Source organism: Mauremys mutica, unplaced genomic scaffold (genome assembly GCF_020497125.1).
Source record: "Mauremys mutica isolate MM-2020 ecotype Southern unplaced genomic scaffold, ASM2049712v1 Super-Scaffold_100166, whole genome shotgun sequence".
Taxonomy (NCBI): Eukaryota; Metazoa; Chordata; order Testudines; family Geoemydidae; genus Mauremys; species Mauremys mutica.
In genome coordinates this window covers 111727-125970 of record NW_025423279.1, presented here as the reverse complement: position 1 = coordinate 125970, position 14244 = coordinate 111727, and the positions used below count along the sequence as shown (strand labels likewise).

The window sequence follows — 14244 nt, the reverse complement described above, 5'->3', positions numbered from 1 at the left end:
TTGCTCTTGTGATTCTGATGGATGAACCTAAAGCGTCATTTGAGTGTGTTTCAGTGCTTTTCCTCAGGCTCAGGTTGTGATGCTGAGCACAGGGGTTCCTTCACTCTCTCTGCTTGGACCCTCTGTAATGGGGAACGGACCAGCTTTCGAAAGAGCCTAGTGGAGCTGAACGAAAACAGCAATAAACATCCAGGTTCACCATAGATTAATCTTTTGTCCCCAATTTTCTTGGGGAAACAAAACAAAAACATGGTTTTCTTAAGAACTCAACACCCATTCAGGCTCCAAACTCTTTTGCAAGATTTCCAGAAGGGCTCAACACCCTGAGTGCTGAGCTAGTTTGGGGAAAAAATCCCAAACAAGGCCGGTACCGATTGTGAGTGCTGGCTGCTTGACTCTGTGGCCCACCGTGCGGGAGTTTGAGGTTCTCATTAAGCTAAGTGTCTCTATTCTGCCTCTGTCCTAGTGTCCATCTAATAAGTGAGGGGGGAGATTAGAACACCTCAGAAGGCACAGGGTTGTAGGAAACCTGAAACTTTAGATGAGGGTGATGGTGTCTAAAAACCAGATGTGATGTAGGTGTTGAAAGAGAGATGGCCCTCTTCTGCTTCCCAAAGGCTTTGGCCTCAGCAACAGCCCTGGGAAAAGCCCTGGCCCTCCTCACCTGCCCTTGCCCAGCAGGACGCCTTTTCGGGCCTACACAGCTCCTCACACAACACCCGCCTGGGACCTTGCCCTCACCTACCAGCTCAGCAGCACCTTTTTTCCTCTCAAAACCTCCTCTTGCCACCCTCCCCCTTCCACACTTCAGACTCACCTCATCACAAACTCACCCATGGCCCCTTTGGCTTCTCAAGCGCCTCTGGAGGGACACAGCTTCCCAGGCACGCAGATCCTTCCCTTCAGCGCGCACTGGAAGGACATTCGAAACACAGCCCTTTCCAGGACGTAAAGCACTGCTTTTGGCTTTCTTTGCAAACGGACGCCATCAGATTGATCCACGAGGCGTGCTGCAGGATAGCCCCTCCCCACCAAAAAGCAACGCCGTGACCTGGATTCGAACCAAGGCTGCTGCGGCCACAGCGCAGAGTACTAACCACTATACGATCACGGCCAGGCACTGGGGGTGTAGGCAGTAACCCAGTCGAAAATGCTCAGCTCTGTGCTCTCGGGGCGGCCACCTACCTCGCCGGCGTCACAGGTATTTCTCAAGTCTCCCCATTACAGTCACAGGTAAAATGCTGAGCAAAGGAATAAAGACAGGAAGCCAATCCCATGCCTGTCCCTTTTTCTGTCTTCCTCCACCCCTGGACCAAGTCCCTCCCCGTTTGTCTGGGCCATTGTCCTCATGCCCCTGGCCAGCCTATTTCCCTTTGCATTTTTCCATGGAGAGGAATGTTTATGAGTTTGTACCCAATTTTTTAAGGCTTTGCTTTGGCAAGGCTTTGCCTGCTGTGAGAAAAACAGAAGGGGGCTACCTGAACTGGTGTCACTGGCTGAAGCTTTTCTATAGTATATGAAAAAAGCTCAGAGCTCTGAAAATGTTTTTTTTTCTTTAAGATTCTCATGTTAGTGAGATGGCTTCCTAGCTAGCAGGGGACTGTTTTGTGATGTGCATTCTGCTGGCTCTTTGGTTTTGTATGTTTTGGGGAGGAACGGTGGAGGAGAGTATCACGGTTGAAGAGCAGCAAAGAAATGCATTGTTGTTTGTGTTAACGTTTGGTTTGTCCTAAGAGTGTCTGGTTTGGAGTCATTTGTAACTCTTGGGTTAGTTATTGGTAACGGCTTCTTATTGGGCCCCTGAGTTGAAAAGCTGCTCTTGCAGATTTTAGTTTGTCATTGTTGGAAGGTCAGTTCAAGAGCTGCTTTCTTAGTCTAGTCCGTGAGGGTTCTTCCGCCGCCCTCCTTAATATACCTCCCAGAAGGTGATTGCATGGTTTCCCTCATCTTCCCACAGAAGAGAAATTGTCCATCCCTTTCCTGTTGGGAAAACACCAGTGTTTTAACTTAGGAAACGGTCAACGTTTTGCCCAGACGAGGGCTAGTTCATAGGAGCAGAAGAAGAGGAAGGTTGTGGCCCTTTGAGTCAGATTCCTAGCGTTTCAGGCCAGAAGGAACCAGCCGATCACCTCAGAGGGACTAAGGGGCACCAATGCCCCAAATGGCGAGGAATTGCTTTGATGCAATTGACTGTCTGTTTGAGCTAGTTCTGCGGGAAGTAGCAGAAAAGAGCCTCGGGGCTGCAGAATAGCGCTTGAATAGGCTTTCTTTGCCCTGTTTTGCTGTAAGAGTTAACAGTGAGAGATTGGTAGTCCAGGTCAGTGGGTGGGTTTATGGGAATTAGGAGTATTAGAGGGGAAACCAGGGAGAGGAAGGCATCTGCAAGACTTGTCTGTCTTTGAACAGAATTGTGTGTTAAGGGTTCTTGCTTTGAAGTCTTCCACTGGAGTCATTTCACCCACGAAAGCTCATGCTGCAAAACGTCTCTTAGTCTGTAAGGTGCCACAGGACTCTTTGCTGCTTTTACAGATCCAGACTAACATGGCTACCCCTCTGATACTTGTAATTTGGGAAGTGTGGCTTCAAGTGTCTGATCTCGCTAACCAACAGCAGGAATTGCAGGGTTTCTTCTGAGCGCGAAACAAGCGGGCAGTGTTGCTTTAATGCAGCTGTTGTTTGCCGTTGATGATCGTTCCTGCTTTCCTTTTGGAGAGTAGCGAGGGGGAGAACACGGACTGAGTGATTAGACCTTACAAAGCAACTTTAAAAATGTGTTTTGGGGTTTTTCTGTTTCATGAATCTGTTTATAGTTTTTGTTGATAGTCTGTTTAATTGCAAAACTTAATTTGTTTTGATAGGATTTGGAAGAGAAGTAAATCTTGTGTGAAAAGGGTGTTTTAAAGGTTTCTAATTCAGTACTTACTAAAAAAAATTTAATATTCCTTTATGCTGCTATATCTTTTTCTCTTGTAATCTATGTCAGAATTTAGGTGGGGTCCTGTGTCTGCACTTTTTCTTCTTTTTCTACTTTCTTCTCTGCTTTACTTTTCTTCCCTTTCCATTTTTCTGGAAGCCCCTAGTTTTACTCCTACTGCTCTGGCAGGGGGTATGCAGTTTGCTCTTGGCCCCAAGCCCATCAGACAATCCACACAGGATCTGAGAGTTGCTATCGCCTGGCCCTATAGTGGGTAGAGGGTGGAATGGGGAGAAAAGCGGTTCACACAGAGCCCCTGCCATTGGGGAGAATGGGGGACCTTGCTATGGGTGGAATCAAACACACAGAACCCCTGCCATGGAGAAAGACTGGGGAACCCTGCAATGGGTGGAGGGGTTTACATGAGGGATTTGCATATGTCAACATCTTCCATGCCCCACTGGGTGTTTTCCTTCCCATCTTGTTTCTTCTCTTTTCTGTTACTCTTTTTTTCTGTCTGAGGTAAATGAAAAATCCACACCCCTGAGCTGACCTAAACCCTCCTACAGTAACTCCTCACTTAAAGTCATCCTGGTTAACCTTTTGTTATGTTGCTGATCAATTAGGGAAAATGCTTATTTAAAGTTGTGTAATGCTCCCTTCTAATGTTGTTTGGCAGCCGCCTGCTTTGTCTCCTGGTTGCAGGAAGAGCAGCCCATTGCAGCTAGCTGGTGGGGGCTTGGAACCAGGATGGATCGGGCAACCCCCCTATCAGCTCCCCACTCCCCTAATTTCCTTGCGCAGCAGCTGCCTGCAGTTCAGCTGTGTCCCCCTGCCATGTGCTGCTCCTGCCCTCTGCCTTGGAGCTGCTCCCCGAGACTCCTGCTTGCTGTGCTGGGGGGAGTGAAGGAAGGGGGGACTAATCTCAGGGTGTCCCCCTACCCCCTGCTCCTGCTAATCTCAGGGTGTCCCCCTACCCCCATCTTCCATAGAGCAGGGCTCAGGAGGGAGAGAGCTTGCAGCAGCTGGGATCACTGCAAGCTGATCTAATTAACAAGGCAGTGTACTTAAGGGAAATGTGCATATCTCCCTCCATTCCTGCTGCCTTGCAGAGTGGGAGAGTTAACCCTTGAGGGCTCAGCCAATTGCTAGTTCATCATTTGGCAGTAAGGGAAATATCCCACCCTCTAACTCCTCCACCTCAACCAAGCTTCACAATCATCATCACTGTGTACCAGTATTAAATTGTTTGTTTAAAACTTATACTGTGTGTGTGTGTATATATATATATACACACACACACACACAGTCTTTTGTCTGGTGAAAAAAATTTCCCTGGAACCTAACCCCCTCATTTACATTAATTCTTATGGGGAAATTGGATTCGCTTAACATCGTTTCACTTAAAGTCACATTTTTCAGGAACGTAACTACAACGTTAAGTGAGGAGTTACTGTATAGACTGCTAGTTGTAAAAGCGAGAGGGGAGAGCACAGACTGAGTGGTTAGGCTTTGTATACTGAATAAAAGAAGGCATTTTTGTAGTGAACCAGAAATCTAGTTATGAGGAAGGTTAGATATAATAGCTTTATTTAGAAACTTGTATAACGCTTAGGTGCAGATAGTTTGGTTTTCTTTTTGCTGGGATGGGTTTTGAGTAAATCATTAGTCTGCTTGGCTTCTTTCATAATCTGAAGTGGATTGAGCCTCTAAATCCTTCTACTCCTCCCCCCTCCCCCTCAAATGTGAAGGGGAACAGCCTCAACCTTTTGTCTTATTCTGCTTTGTAGGAGAAAGATGCTCTATTTAAATAGTCATGATCCATTTAGGTTAATTCTTATGCTGAATGGCGGGTAGGAGAGGGTATAAATCATTGGAGACTCTTGTCCCACTCCCTGTGTGGCCTGTGTTTTTCTTTGTTTTAAAATGAGACTGTCTAGTTTTTATGTAAATATATTTGGGGGGTTTCACTCATATTTATATTGCTATGAATTTCATGTGCTCTTGTCTCACAGCAGCCATGGGGGGGAAAGCCTGTGGCAATGGACTTTGCAAAATTATAGACTAGTGATTCTCAACCTGTGGCCCAATCAGCAGCTGCGGCCGATGTGGCATCCTCAGGGCCATAGTGTGGATTCTGCTCACATAACACAGAGAAAGTTGCCTATGCAGCTCACAATGGTAAATAGGGTCAGACCAGAAGATATCTTCTTTCCAAGTGGGAATTGTGCAGGGAGGAACAACAGACCTAGTGCAGCTGTGTTGCCACTGTCTGCTAGCACTGAAATGGTTCAGAATGCCTTGGGTCAAGTGGCACCAGTTCTAAAAGTAAGGGTGATCTAGTGCTGTGGTTCTCAAACAGGGGTATCCAATGGTCTTCCAGGGGGTACAGCAACTCATCTAGATATTTGCCTAGTTTTACAACAGGCTACATAGAAAGCACTAGCAAATTTGTAACAAATTAAAATTCATACATTGATTTGTTTATACTGTTCTCTATACTATACACTGAAATGTAAGTACAATACTTATATTCAAGTGATTTATTTTTATAAATATTGCATCTGATTTTGTAAGCAAGTAGTTTTTAAGTGAGGTAAAACTTGGGGGTATGCAAGAGAAATCAGACTCCTGAACGGGGTACAGGTGTCTCTAAAGGTTGAGACCCACTGATTTAGTGCAGGTACCACCGGTAACATAGAACCCTGCAAAAACCTCTAGTGCAGATGAATTTGAGAGCAAGCTGGAGAGAAACAGCTGCGGAGCATGCTAGAAAGGGCTGACCTGTCCCGATTGTCTGTGCCTGACAAGCTGTCATGTGGTAAGGAGGAGCCTGTGAGAGGTATCGCAAAGCAAGAGGGTTTGATTAGTTGCTAGGAGCTCCACATGCTAATCAGGAGGTGTGTTTCTGTAAATAGCGACATAAACATCTTCTAATGGCCAGTCTTCTAAAGCTGTCTCAATTGTGCTTAATGAAATGGGAACCTGGTTTTAGATTTTTGTTCTTTAATTCGCTGGGGGTAAAACCCCTTGTATGAAAACATTCACCATGGGAAGAAAGCTTGTGCACATTAGCCTGGGTGTGTAGCCGAGCACAGCTTTATAAGACTATACTTTCAGGGATCATTTCTATAGTTTGTAACTAGAGAATTGTGGTTGAAAGTGTCTGACTTTGCTAACCACGATGAGGAGTTAAAGTGTTCTTTTCTGAGCATGAGATTAGTGGATAGTGTTGTTTTAATGCACTTGCTGTCTGCTATTGATGACTGTTCTTGCTTTCCTTTTGGGAAGCTGAGAAGAAGAGAACACAGATTGAGTGGTTAGTCCTTATAAAACAAATTTAAAAATAAATATCTGAGCTTGTTTAAAGCTGTTGTTTAGTGGCAAGTCTTAATTTCTTTTGGTAGAATTGGGAAGAAAAGTAAAGGTAGTGTGAAAACTGGTGTTTTAAAGGTTTCTAATTCAGTTCTTACTGAAAGTTTTTTAAGTTTTCTTTATGCTGCTCTCTCTCTCTTTTTTTCTTGTAATCTATTTCAGAATTTAGGTAGGGTTCTGTGTCTGCACGTTCTCTTCCTTTTCCACTTGCTTCTCTCTTCTTCCCGTCCCATTTTTTGGGAAGCCCCTATTTTTTACTTCTCCTGCTCTGGCAGGGGGTACGCAGTTTGCTCTTGGCCCCAAGCCCATCAGACAATCCACACAGGATCTGAGAGTTGCTGTCTCTTGGCCGTATAGTGGGTAGAGGGTTCTAAAGCTGTGTCAGGGTATGTCTACACTACGGGATTATTCCGATTTTACAGAAACTGGTTTTTGGAAACAGATTATATAAAGTCAAGTGAATGCGGCCACACTAAGCACATTAATTTGGCGGTGTGCGCCCATGTACTGAGGCGAGTATCGATTTCCAGAGCGTTGCACTGTGGGTAGCTATCCCATAGCTATCCCATAGTTCCTGCAGTCTCCCCCACCCATTGGAATTCTGGGTTGAGATACCAGTGCATGATGGGGCAAAAACAGTGTCGTGGGTGATTCTGAGTAAATGTCGTCAGTCAATCCTCCCTCCATGAAATCAACGGCAGATAATCATTTCGCGCCCTTTTCCCTGGATTACCCGGGCAGACGCCATAGCATGGCAACCATGGAGCCCGTTCAGACTTTTTTTCACCGTCACTGTATGTCTACTGGATGGTGCTGACAGATGCGGTACTGCAGTGCTACAGAGCACCATCCCCTTGCCTTTTGCAAGTTAGCAAAGATGGTTGTTAGCCATACTGTACTGTCTGCTGCTTTGCTAATTAACAATGATAGTTGCAAGTTATACTGTACTGTTTGCTGCTGTCATGCGTGCTCTTGGCTAGCTTCAGTGAGGTTGACTGGGGGCATATGGACAAAAATAGGAATGCCTTCCTAGATCATTCTCTTCTTTAAGTTTTGTCTAATGGAGAGGCAGTCCTGGCTAAACTATCAGGCAAGCCTACTAAAGAACTAGAGAAGCAAATGGCTGCTCCAGGTCAGAGCCCCAGACATCTGGCAGAAATAATGAGCTGCATGTCATTCTAGGGGGTGCCCCTGCAACAACCCCACCCATTGCTTCCCTCCTCCCCCATCTCTCCTGGGCTACTGTGGCAGTTATCCCCCCATTTATGTGATGAAGTAATAAAGAGTACATGAATTTGAAACAACACTGACTTTATTGCCTCTGCAAGTAGAATTCAAAGGCAGGAAGGGGAGGGCTGCCTCCACCTGCTATGATATTCCAGGCAGGACTGAAGAAAAGACCTGGGAGTCATTCCCATTTTTGCCCAGGCACCCCTGGCCGACCTCACTAAGGCCAACCAGGAGCACTCACGGGACGACGATGACAGATATCAGTCCTCCGATATCATCTGCCCTCAGGAAGGGAAAGAAAGGAGATGCTGCTGTGTAGCGCTGCTGCACCGCGTCTGCCAGCAGCATCCAGTAGACATACGGTGACATTGAAGAAAGGCGAGAAACAATTTTTTTCCGTTTGCTTTTGGGGGGTGAACATATACCCTGAACCACCCGTGACAATATTTTTGACCCTTCAGGCTTTGGGAACTCACCCAAGAATTTTCTTGACTAGCTTCACCTCTGCACCAACTTGCACTTTTCCTATGTGAGCCTGGCTAGCTCAGTTGGTAGAAGCAGCAAAGAGTCTTGTGGCACCTTATAGACTAACAGACGTTTTGATATAAACTCGTAGTGTTGACTGGGCCAGAGAGAGCAGCAGGTTTCCCCTATTGTTTCTTGCTCTTGTTTTCTTGACTAGTTTCTCCTCTGCACCCACTTGCTCCTGTGCTTCATGAGCCTGACTAGCTTAGTTGGTAAAGCATCAGACTTCTAATCTGAGGATCCACAGTTCAAATCCGTGGTCAGGTGATAAACTACTCATGAAGATCTTAAACTGTCTTTCTCATGTCCTCTTTGATGTTACTTTTTCTCTGCAGGATTTTCCCTTTCCTCAGAAGAGCCTTTTTGTGTGTGGGTTTGAAGGGGCAACTTCCTGACAGCCCCTCTGTCCTTGCAGCCTGGAGGAATAAAGGCCTCTGGGCATAGAGCATGTTCCTCCCCTGCGCGCACGCACGCACGCACGCACGCACGCACGCACGCACGCACGCACGCACCACACACACACACACACACACACACACTATCCCTAAGGAATTAGAATCACCTGCTGCCTTCACCTGTCCTGCTGGATCCCCAAATGAAGATGCTCTTCAGCCTAAACCCATGTCCCCTCTTTTCCCAGTGCCCCTAAATCCCAACCCTCAGTCCCTCCTATGCTCACTGCTCCTCACTCCCAACCAGAGCCTGCTCCTCTTCACCCTTCTCCTCTGTCCCAACCCACAGCCCCCTCCTATTCCCAGTGCCCCTCAATCCCAACCCACAGCCCCCTCCTATTCCCAGTGCCCCTCAATCCCAACCCACAGCTCCCTCCTTCCCTCCAGCAGCAGGTGCTTCAGACCCCCTCAGGAAGATTTTCTTGCAAGGTTTCATGTACGAGTCTGCATGTGGATTTTACAGTATGTTGGAAATAGGTTGGGTTGCTTGCTGAAATGATCACTTTTGGCTGGTGTTGGATTCCCAGTCTCCATGTTATAGGGGCAGGAGAAATAAAGGGTTGTTATCCTTGTTGTGTGAATCGAGGGCAGCACAACTGTGCTTGGCAGACCCCGATTGAAGGACTCACCCTCAATTCAATAGCACGTGCTAGGCAGGGGACAGTGGTTCCAAAGCCAAGTGGGCCAGGGTCTGGCTGTCAATACTAAAATTTAGGTGTTAGACCAATGTTAAAACAGGGTGGCTATGGTGGGATGAGTGAGTCCCTAGACAACATAGTGAGTATGGTGCCTTCTTATTTTCCCCCTTTTCCACCCAGGATGGTAGGTGAACTGTACAGAGGTACCTCTGGGCTTGCACTGACTAAGAACAACAGCTGTGAGTGGGGTGCAGAGCGAGGATGGTTCATGTTAAGGGACTTTTGGTTGCCAGACTTACGAACAGTAGGGAGAAGGATGCTGCCCAGCTGATTTGGGGGTGGGACTTTCCCTCGTGGTTTATGTTTGTGTGTTGGGGCTGCTGACATGACTTCTGCTAACCCTGGGCTTACATTGCAGTGTAGACATACCCTGAGAGGGCATCTATACTGTGACAAAATCCCTGTGGCCTGGCTGGCCTGGATGATCTGATTTGGGCTCCTGGGGCTCAGACTGGAGCCCAGGCTCGGAGACCCTCACCCCTCGTGGGGTCTCGGAGGCTGGGCTGATGCCCAAGTGTCTACGCTGTAATTTTATAACCCTGCAGCACAAGCCCCACAAGCCTGAATCAACTGACCCAGGGTTTGAGAATAGTGACTTGGGTGTGTTAATGGCAGTGTAGACATAATGCTAGGCTATGTCCACACTGCAATGAAACACCCACGGCTGCCCCGTGCCAGCGCAGGCTCCCAGGCTAGGGCCGTGGGGTGGTAAATTTGCACCGTAGACATCTCGGCTCAAGCTCAATATCGGGTTCTGGGAGCCCTCAAGGTTGGGAGGGAGTTTAGGAAGCAAACAAGGTAAAATGGCAGTGGAGTATTACCCTGGACTCAATGGCATTTCTCCATTGGTCTGTCTGCTTTGGGGCAGGGACAATAACACGTCCTGCTGCATTTGTTATTTCAAAGGGCGGTTTAGGATTTTCATTCTCACACATGGTGCACAAGGCAGGACTCAACCCTCGGTGCAAACTAAATGAGCTGCCCACAGGTTCTGACAGCCACAATGAGCCCTTTCATGTGAGAGCTGAGACCTGCCCCTGTCCCAGAGGGAAGGGGTCATCTGTGATGGGCTTGGAACACTGACCTATCAGCTCTTAACTCCCAAACTTTCAGTAACTCTATTATCAGTGCCTGTGAGTGTAATTTAAACCCTAAGAAAAGCCACACTGGGCTAGACCACAGGTCTACCTACCTCTGTGTTTTGTCCTCTGAGAGTAGCCAATACCAGGTGCCCTAAGAATTACTCAACAAGGCACCACTGGGAGTTGAACCCAGGATTTCCTGTTTACAAGACAGGTGTTTTAGCTAGCTAAGCCATGGTGCCTGCCTGTGGCTAAAACACAGTCTCTGCCCACACCTGATTCCCTGCCATCCCCACTGAGGCCTGAAAGGCTTTGCTTGTGTTTGGATTCTGCAAAGCAGAGGAGCAGGTGAGGTTTTCCTTGCAAGCTGTGTGTGTGTGTGTGTGTGTGTGTGTGTGTGTGTGTGTGTGAATCTTTGGCCAGGTCTGCACTACAAAGTTATTTCAGCATCATTATATTGCTCAGGTGTGTGAAAAACACACAACACTCCCTCGGTCAGCAGCTTGTGGCTGGTGCACACACTGCAATACCACGTCTGGCAACAAAACTGCCCTGTTTTGGTGACAAAATAAATCCACCTAGACGAGAGGCTTAGAGCTTTGTGCAGCAAACTTAAAGTGACAAATTGACAGTTTAAATGCTGCTGTTCATTATATCACCATAACTGGCCTCCACCAGTATCCCACCATGCCTGCCATGAACTCACCTGCCCTGCATTTCTGCTACATAGCCTGAGCCCGTCCCCTTTCATAGCTCCAGAAAGTTCTGACAGCTGAAGTGCTATCTACATTGGGATTAGGTTGATAAAACTGCATTGCCAGCCTAAGAAATGTAATTACACCAACCTAATTTTGTTATGTAGACCTGTCCAAAGAATTGCACACACACCTTGGGAGCAAAACGTCACCTGCTCCTCTGCTTTACAGAATCCAAACACAAGCAAAGCTTGTCAGGGCCCAGTGGGGATTGGCAGAGAGTCAGGTGTGGGCAAACATGCTGCTTTAAGTAACAACAGGTACTATGGTTTAGCTGGTTAAAGCCCCTGTTTTGTAAACAGGAGATTCTGGGTTCAGCTCCCAGTGGTGCCTTACGGAGTGGCTTTTGGGGCACCTGGTATTGGCTACTGTCAGAAGACAAGATTCAGAGCTAGATGGACCTACGGTTTAAATTACACTTACAGGCACTGATAATAGAGTTACTGAAAGTTTGGGTGTTAAGAGCTGACAGGTCAGTGTTCCAGTCCCCTCAATGTGGTTTTACCATTTCCACTTGCTAAACTCCCTCCCAACCTCTATAAAATTACAGTGCAGACATATGGGCTTGAGCCCAACCTCTGAGGCCCCATGAGGGGTGAGGGTTTCTGAACCCAGGCTTCAGCGTGAACACAAATATCTGCACCACAGTTTTTATCCCTTCAGCTTTAGCAACAGGAGCCCAAGTCAGATGACCCAGGCCAGCCATGCTCCCATCTTTATCCCAGGAGAGATGGACTCTAAGGGTACATCTCCATTGCAATGGAAGCCCAGGTGTAGCAGGCTGTGCTCAAAGCAGCACCTGGAAGCCCCATAATCACCACTCTCATATAATGATGACATGGTTTGTACAAAGTCTGCCTTGTGTGGTATCATTTCAAAAGTCTTGATCTGTTGAACATTAATATCGTGTTGGATTGTGTGTGCTTGCATTGGTTGGGAAGTGATGAAGTTTTGCTCTGTGTGCGTTACTGAGCTATGTTATGAGGTTGGGAAATGCCCCCCACCAGCCTTTCAGGTGCAACAATGGAGGCACCAGACTCACTGCTGGCCCATTGAAGGGATCCACACTCCCAAGGACTATCCCAGGAACCGTGTACAATGCAGGCTTCTCCGAGATAGCACAGCGACAATGGACACTGCTTGACTCGCAAAGGAGCTTCCTAGCAAGTTGGAAGAAACTATGAAAGAGGGGAAGAGACATCATGACTTGGCCTCTCTCCCCCACAATTCAGCAGCTGGAAACACACCTGGAGGACAAAGACTGAACTGAACTGATTCAGAAATCAGAAGAGAATAATAACAATAATACTTTCAAACCAAAGTCCCCAAACAGACTAGTATTGGTTTTTCAGCAGAAAATTTTCAGTTTGGGGAATTTTGTTTTCTCAGTCAGACTTTTCCAAGGGAAGCAGGGAGAAAATGTTGGAGTTGCCTCCTTCAGAGCAGCTTGGCCTAGACACTAGCTCTGGTTCACTGTTGTGGCCTTGCTCAGGATGGGAGTATTTTAATTGTTTGGGGACACCCCAGGGTGTTTGGGGGAGATTATGAGGTTGTTACCTTTTGAGATAAAAACTAAGAAATACAGGACTAGAGAATTTTTTTAGAAACCAGGGATTTAGACATTTTATTTAAAGCAAGGGAGGTTGGAGTTTCTGAGAAGGTTTTTGTTTGCAAGAAGCAACATTATTTCTTTTGTCATTGTACCCAAGGTGGGAGACAGTTGTTTACAAAGGAGGGGTGAAGACTAAATGCGTTCAAGGAGGACGGGATTTGAACCCATGCATGCAGAGCACAATGGATTAGCAGTCTATCACCTTCACCACTCAGCCACTTCATCTGAGCTGACAAGCAGGAGACAGGAGGAGAAATCTAAGGCCAGCAGAGCTAGGGACAATAAGGAGTTTCTAAATACTAAGCGGAATCAGGGGCTGAATGAGCTCCCCCCTCACATCTAGTGAGGAGCTGGGGGAAAGGCTTCAGGAACAGACCGTGTTTGCATAGACACCCCTGCTCTTCCTAGGTATGCAGCATGAAGGGGCCGCTTCCCCAAAATGACCAGTTTTGGCTGGTGGTGGGTTACAAATCACTTTAGGATTGAATGGAATGAAATGTTATTATCCTTCCTGCATGAGTGAAGGGCAGCAGAACAGACCTAGTTGTCCTGATGGAGGGGTGGGTGGGTGAGGAATTGCTTTTATTGGATTGCATAGAAGCAATTGAGGACGTCACCCTAAAACAGTGGTCCCCAAGCATTTCACACTGTGCCCTCTTAGCCATGGCTGTGGCCCCTTGAAAACCACGGTCGAGAACCGGGGCTGGGAGTGGGGCTGTTGCTTGCTGGGAATAAGGGTGCAGACAGGGGTAAGGGGGTCGAGGCTGGGCTGGGGGCCAGGGGTCCAGACTGAGTGTGGGGTTGGGGAAGAGCTGGGGCAGAGTGGGGCTGAGTGCTGCTCCCTCCATGGGGGCTGGCTCAGGCCCTGAGGTGCCCCCATGAATGTGCCTCTGTGTCCCCCTAGGAGTCATTCCCCACATTTTGGGGACCACTGAACCCTACTAGCTAATCAGCGGCTAGTGATGCCAAAGCCCAGGGAAAGGGAGAACAAGTGTGGGGGCTCCAGCACTGGAGCCATGTGAAGGGGCTGCAGGAGAGGGGCAATGGCTGGTGGCACAGGGAGTTAAGGGCAAAGGGGGCACAGGAGGGGGCAGGAGTTAGGGGTGAAGGAGGCGCAAGGGATGGGAGTGCAGGAGCTAGCGGTAAAGGGGGAGTGGGGATCGTCCAGGGGCAATGGGGAAGTGCCAAAGTACAAGCTTTGCCCAGGGCACCATTTTCCCTAATGCTGGTCTGAGCAAACAATTGGAAATGACCCTTCAGTGAGACCAGAACCATAGTGTAGAAAAGCTCCTTTGTTAAGTGGTGGTGGCTGAGGACTTAGGGAGGTGGGTTAGTAAACAACAGGCGTCTTTCTGTGGAGGTTTGATTCTTGCCAGCTATGCAAGGCTGGTGTGTGGTGTCTCCATGGCTGCACTTTCAGTGTCTGATCTGCCACAGTGCCCCAGGGAGCCAAGTCTAGACATATTCAGAGGCTCTATGCCAGGGTTTCTCAAACTTCCTTTCACTACAACCCCCTTCTGCCAAAAAAAAACAAACACCTTACTACATGGCCCTGAAAAGAAGGACCAAGCCACTGTGCAGAGGCAGGGGAGACAAAGCCT

General features: G+C 47.7%; 4 non-coding genes across 4 annotated transcripts; 3 read left to right on the top strand and 1 right to left on the bottom strand.

Moving 5' to 3' along the window:
- Positions 1-1042: 1042 nt before the first annotated feature.
- Positions 1043-1114, bottom strand: TRNAH-GUG. The gene has a single exon. It is a non-coding gene; the product is annotated as a tRNA-His (tRNA).
- Positions 1115-2527: 1413 nt separating this feature from the next.
- On the top strand, positions 2528-2744 carry LOC123359658. Its single transcript, XR_006575904.1, has one exon. It is a non-coding gene; the product is annotated as a small nucleolar RNA U3 (small nucleolar RNA).
- A 3274-nt stretch (positions 2745-6018) lies between these two features.
- On the top strand, positions 6019-6235 carry LOC123359661. The gene has a single exon (XR_006575907.1). It is a non-coding gene; the product is annotated as a small nucleolar RNA U3 (small nucleolar RNA).
- Positions 6236-8238: 2003 nt separating this feature from the next.
- On the top strand, positions 8239-8311 carry TRNAR-UCU. The gene has a single exon. It is a non-coding gene; the product is annotated as a tRNA-Arg (tRNA).
- Positions 8312-14244: the final 5933 nt, after the last annotated feature.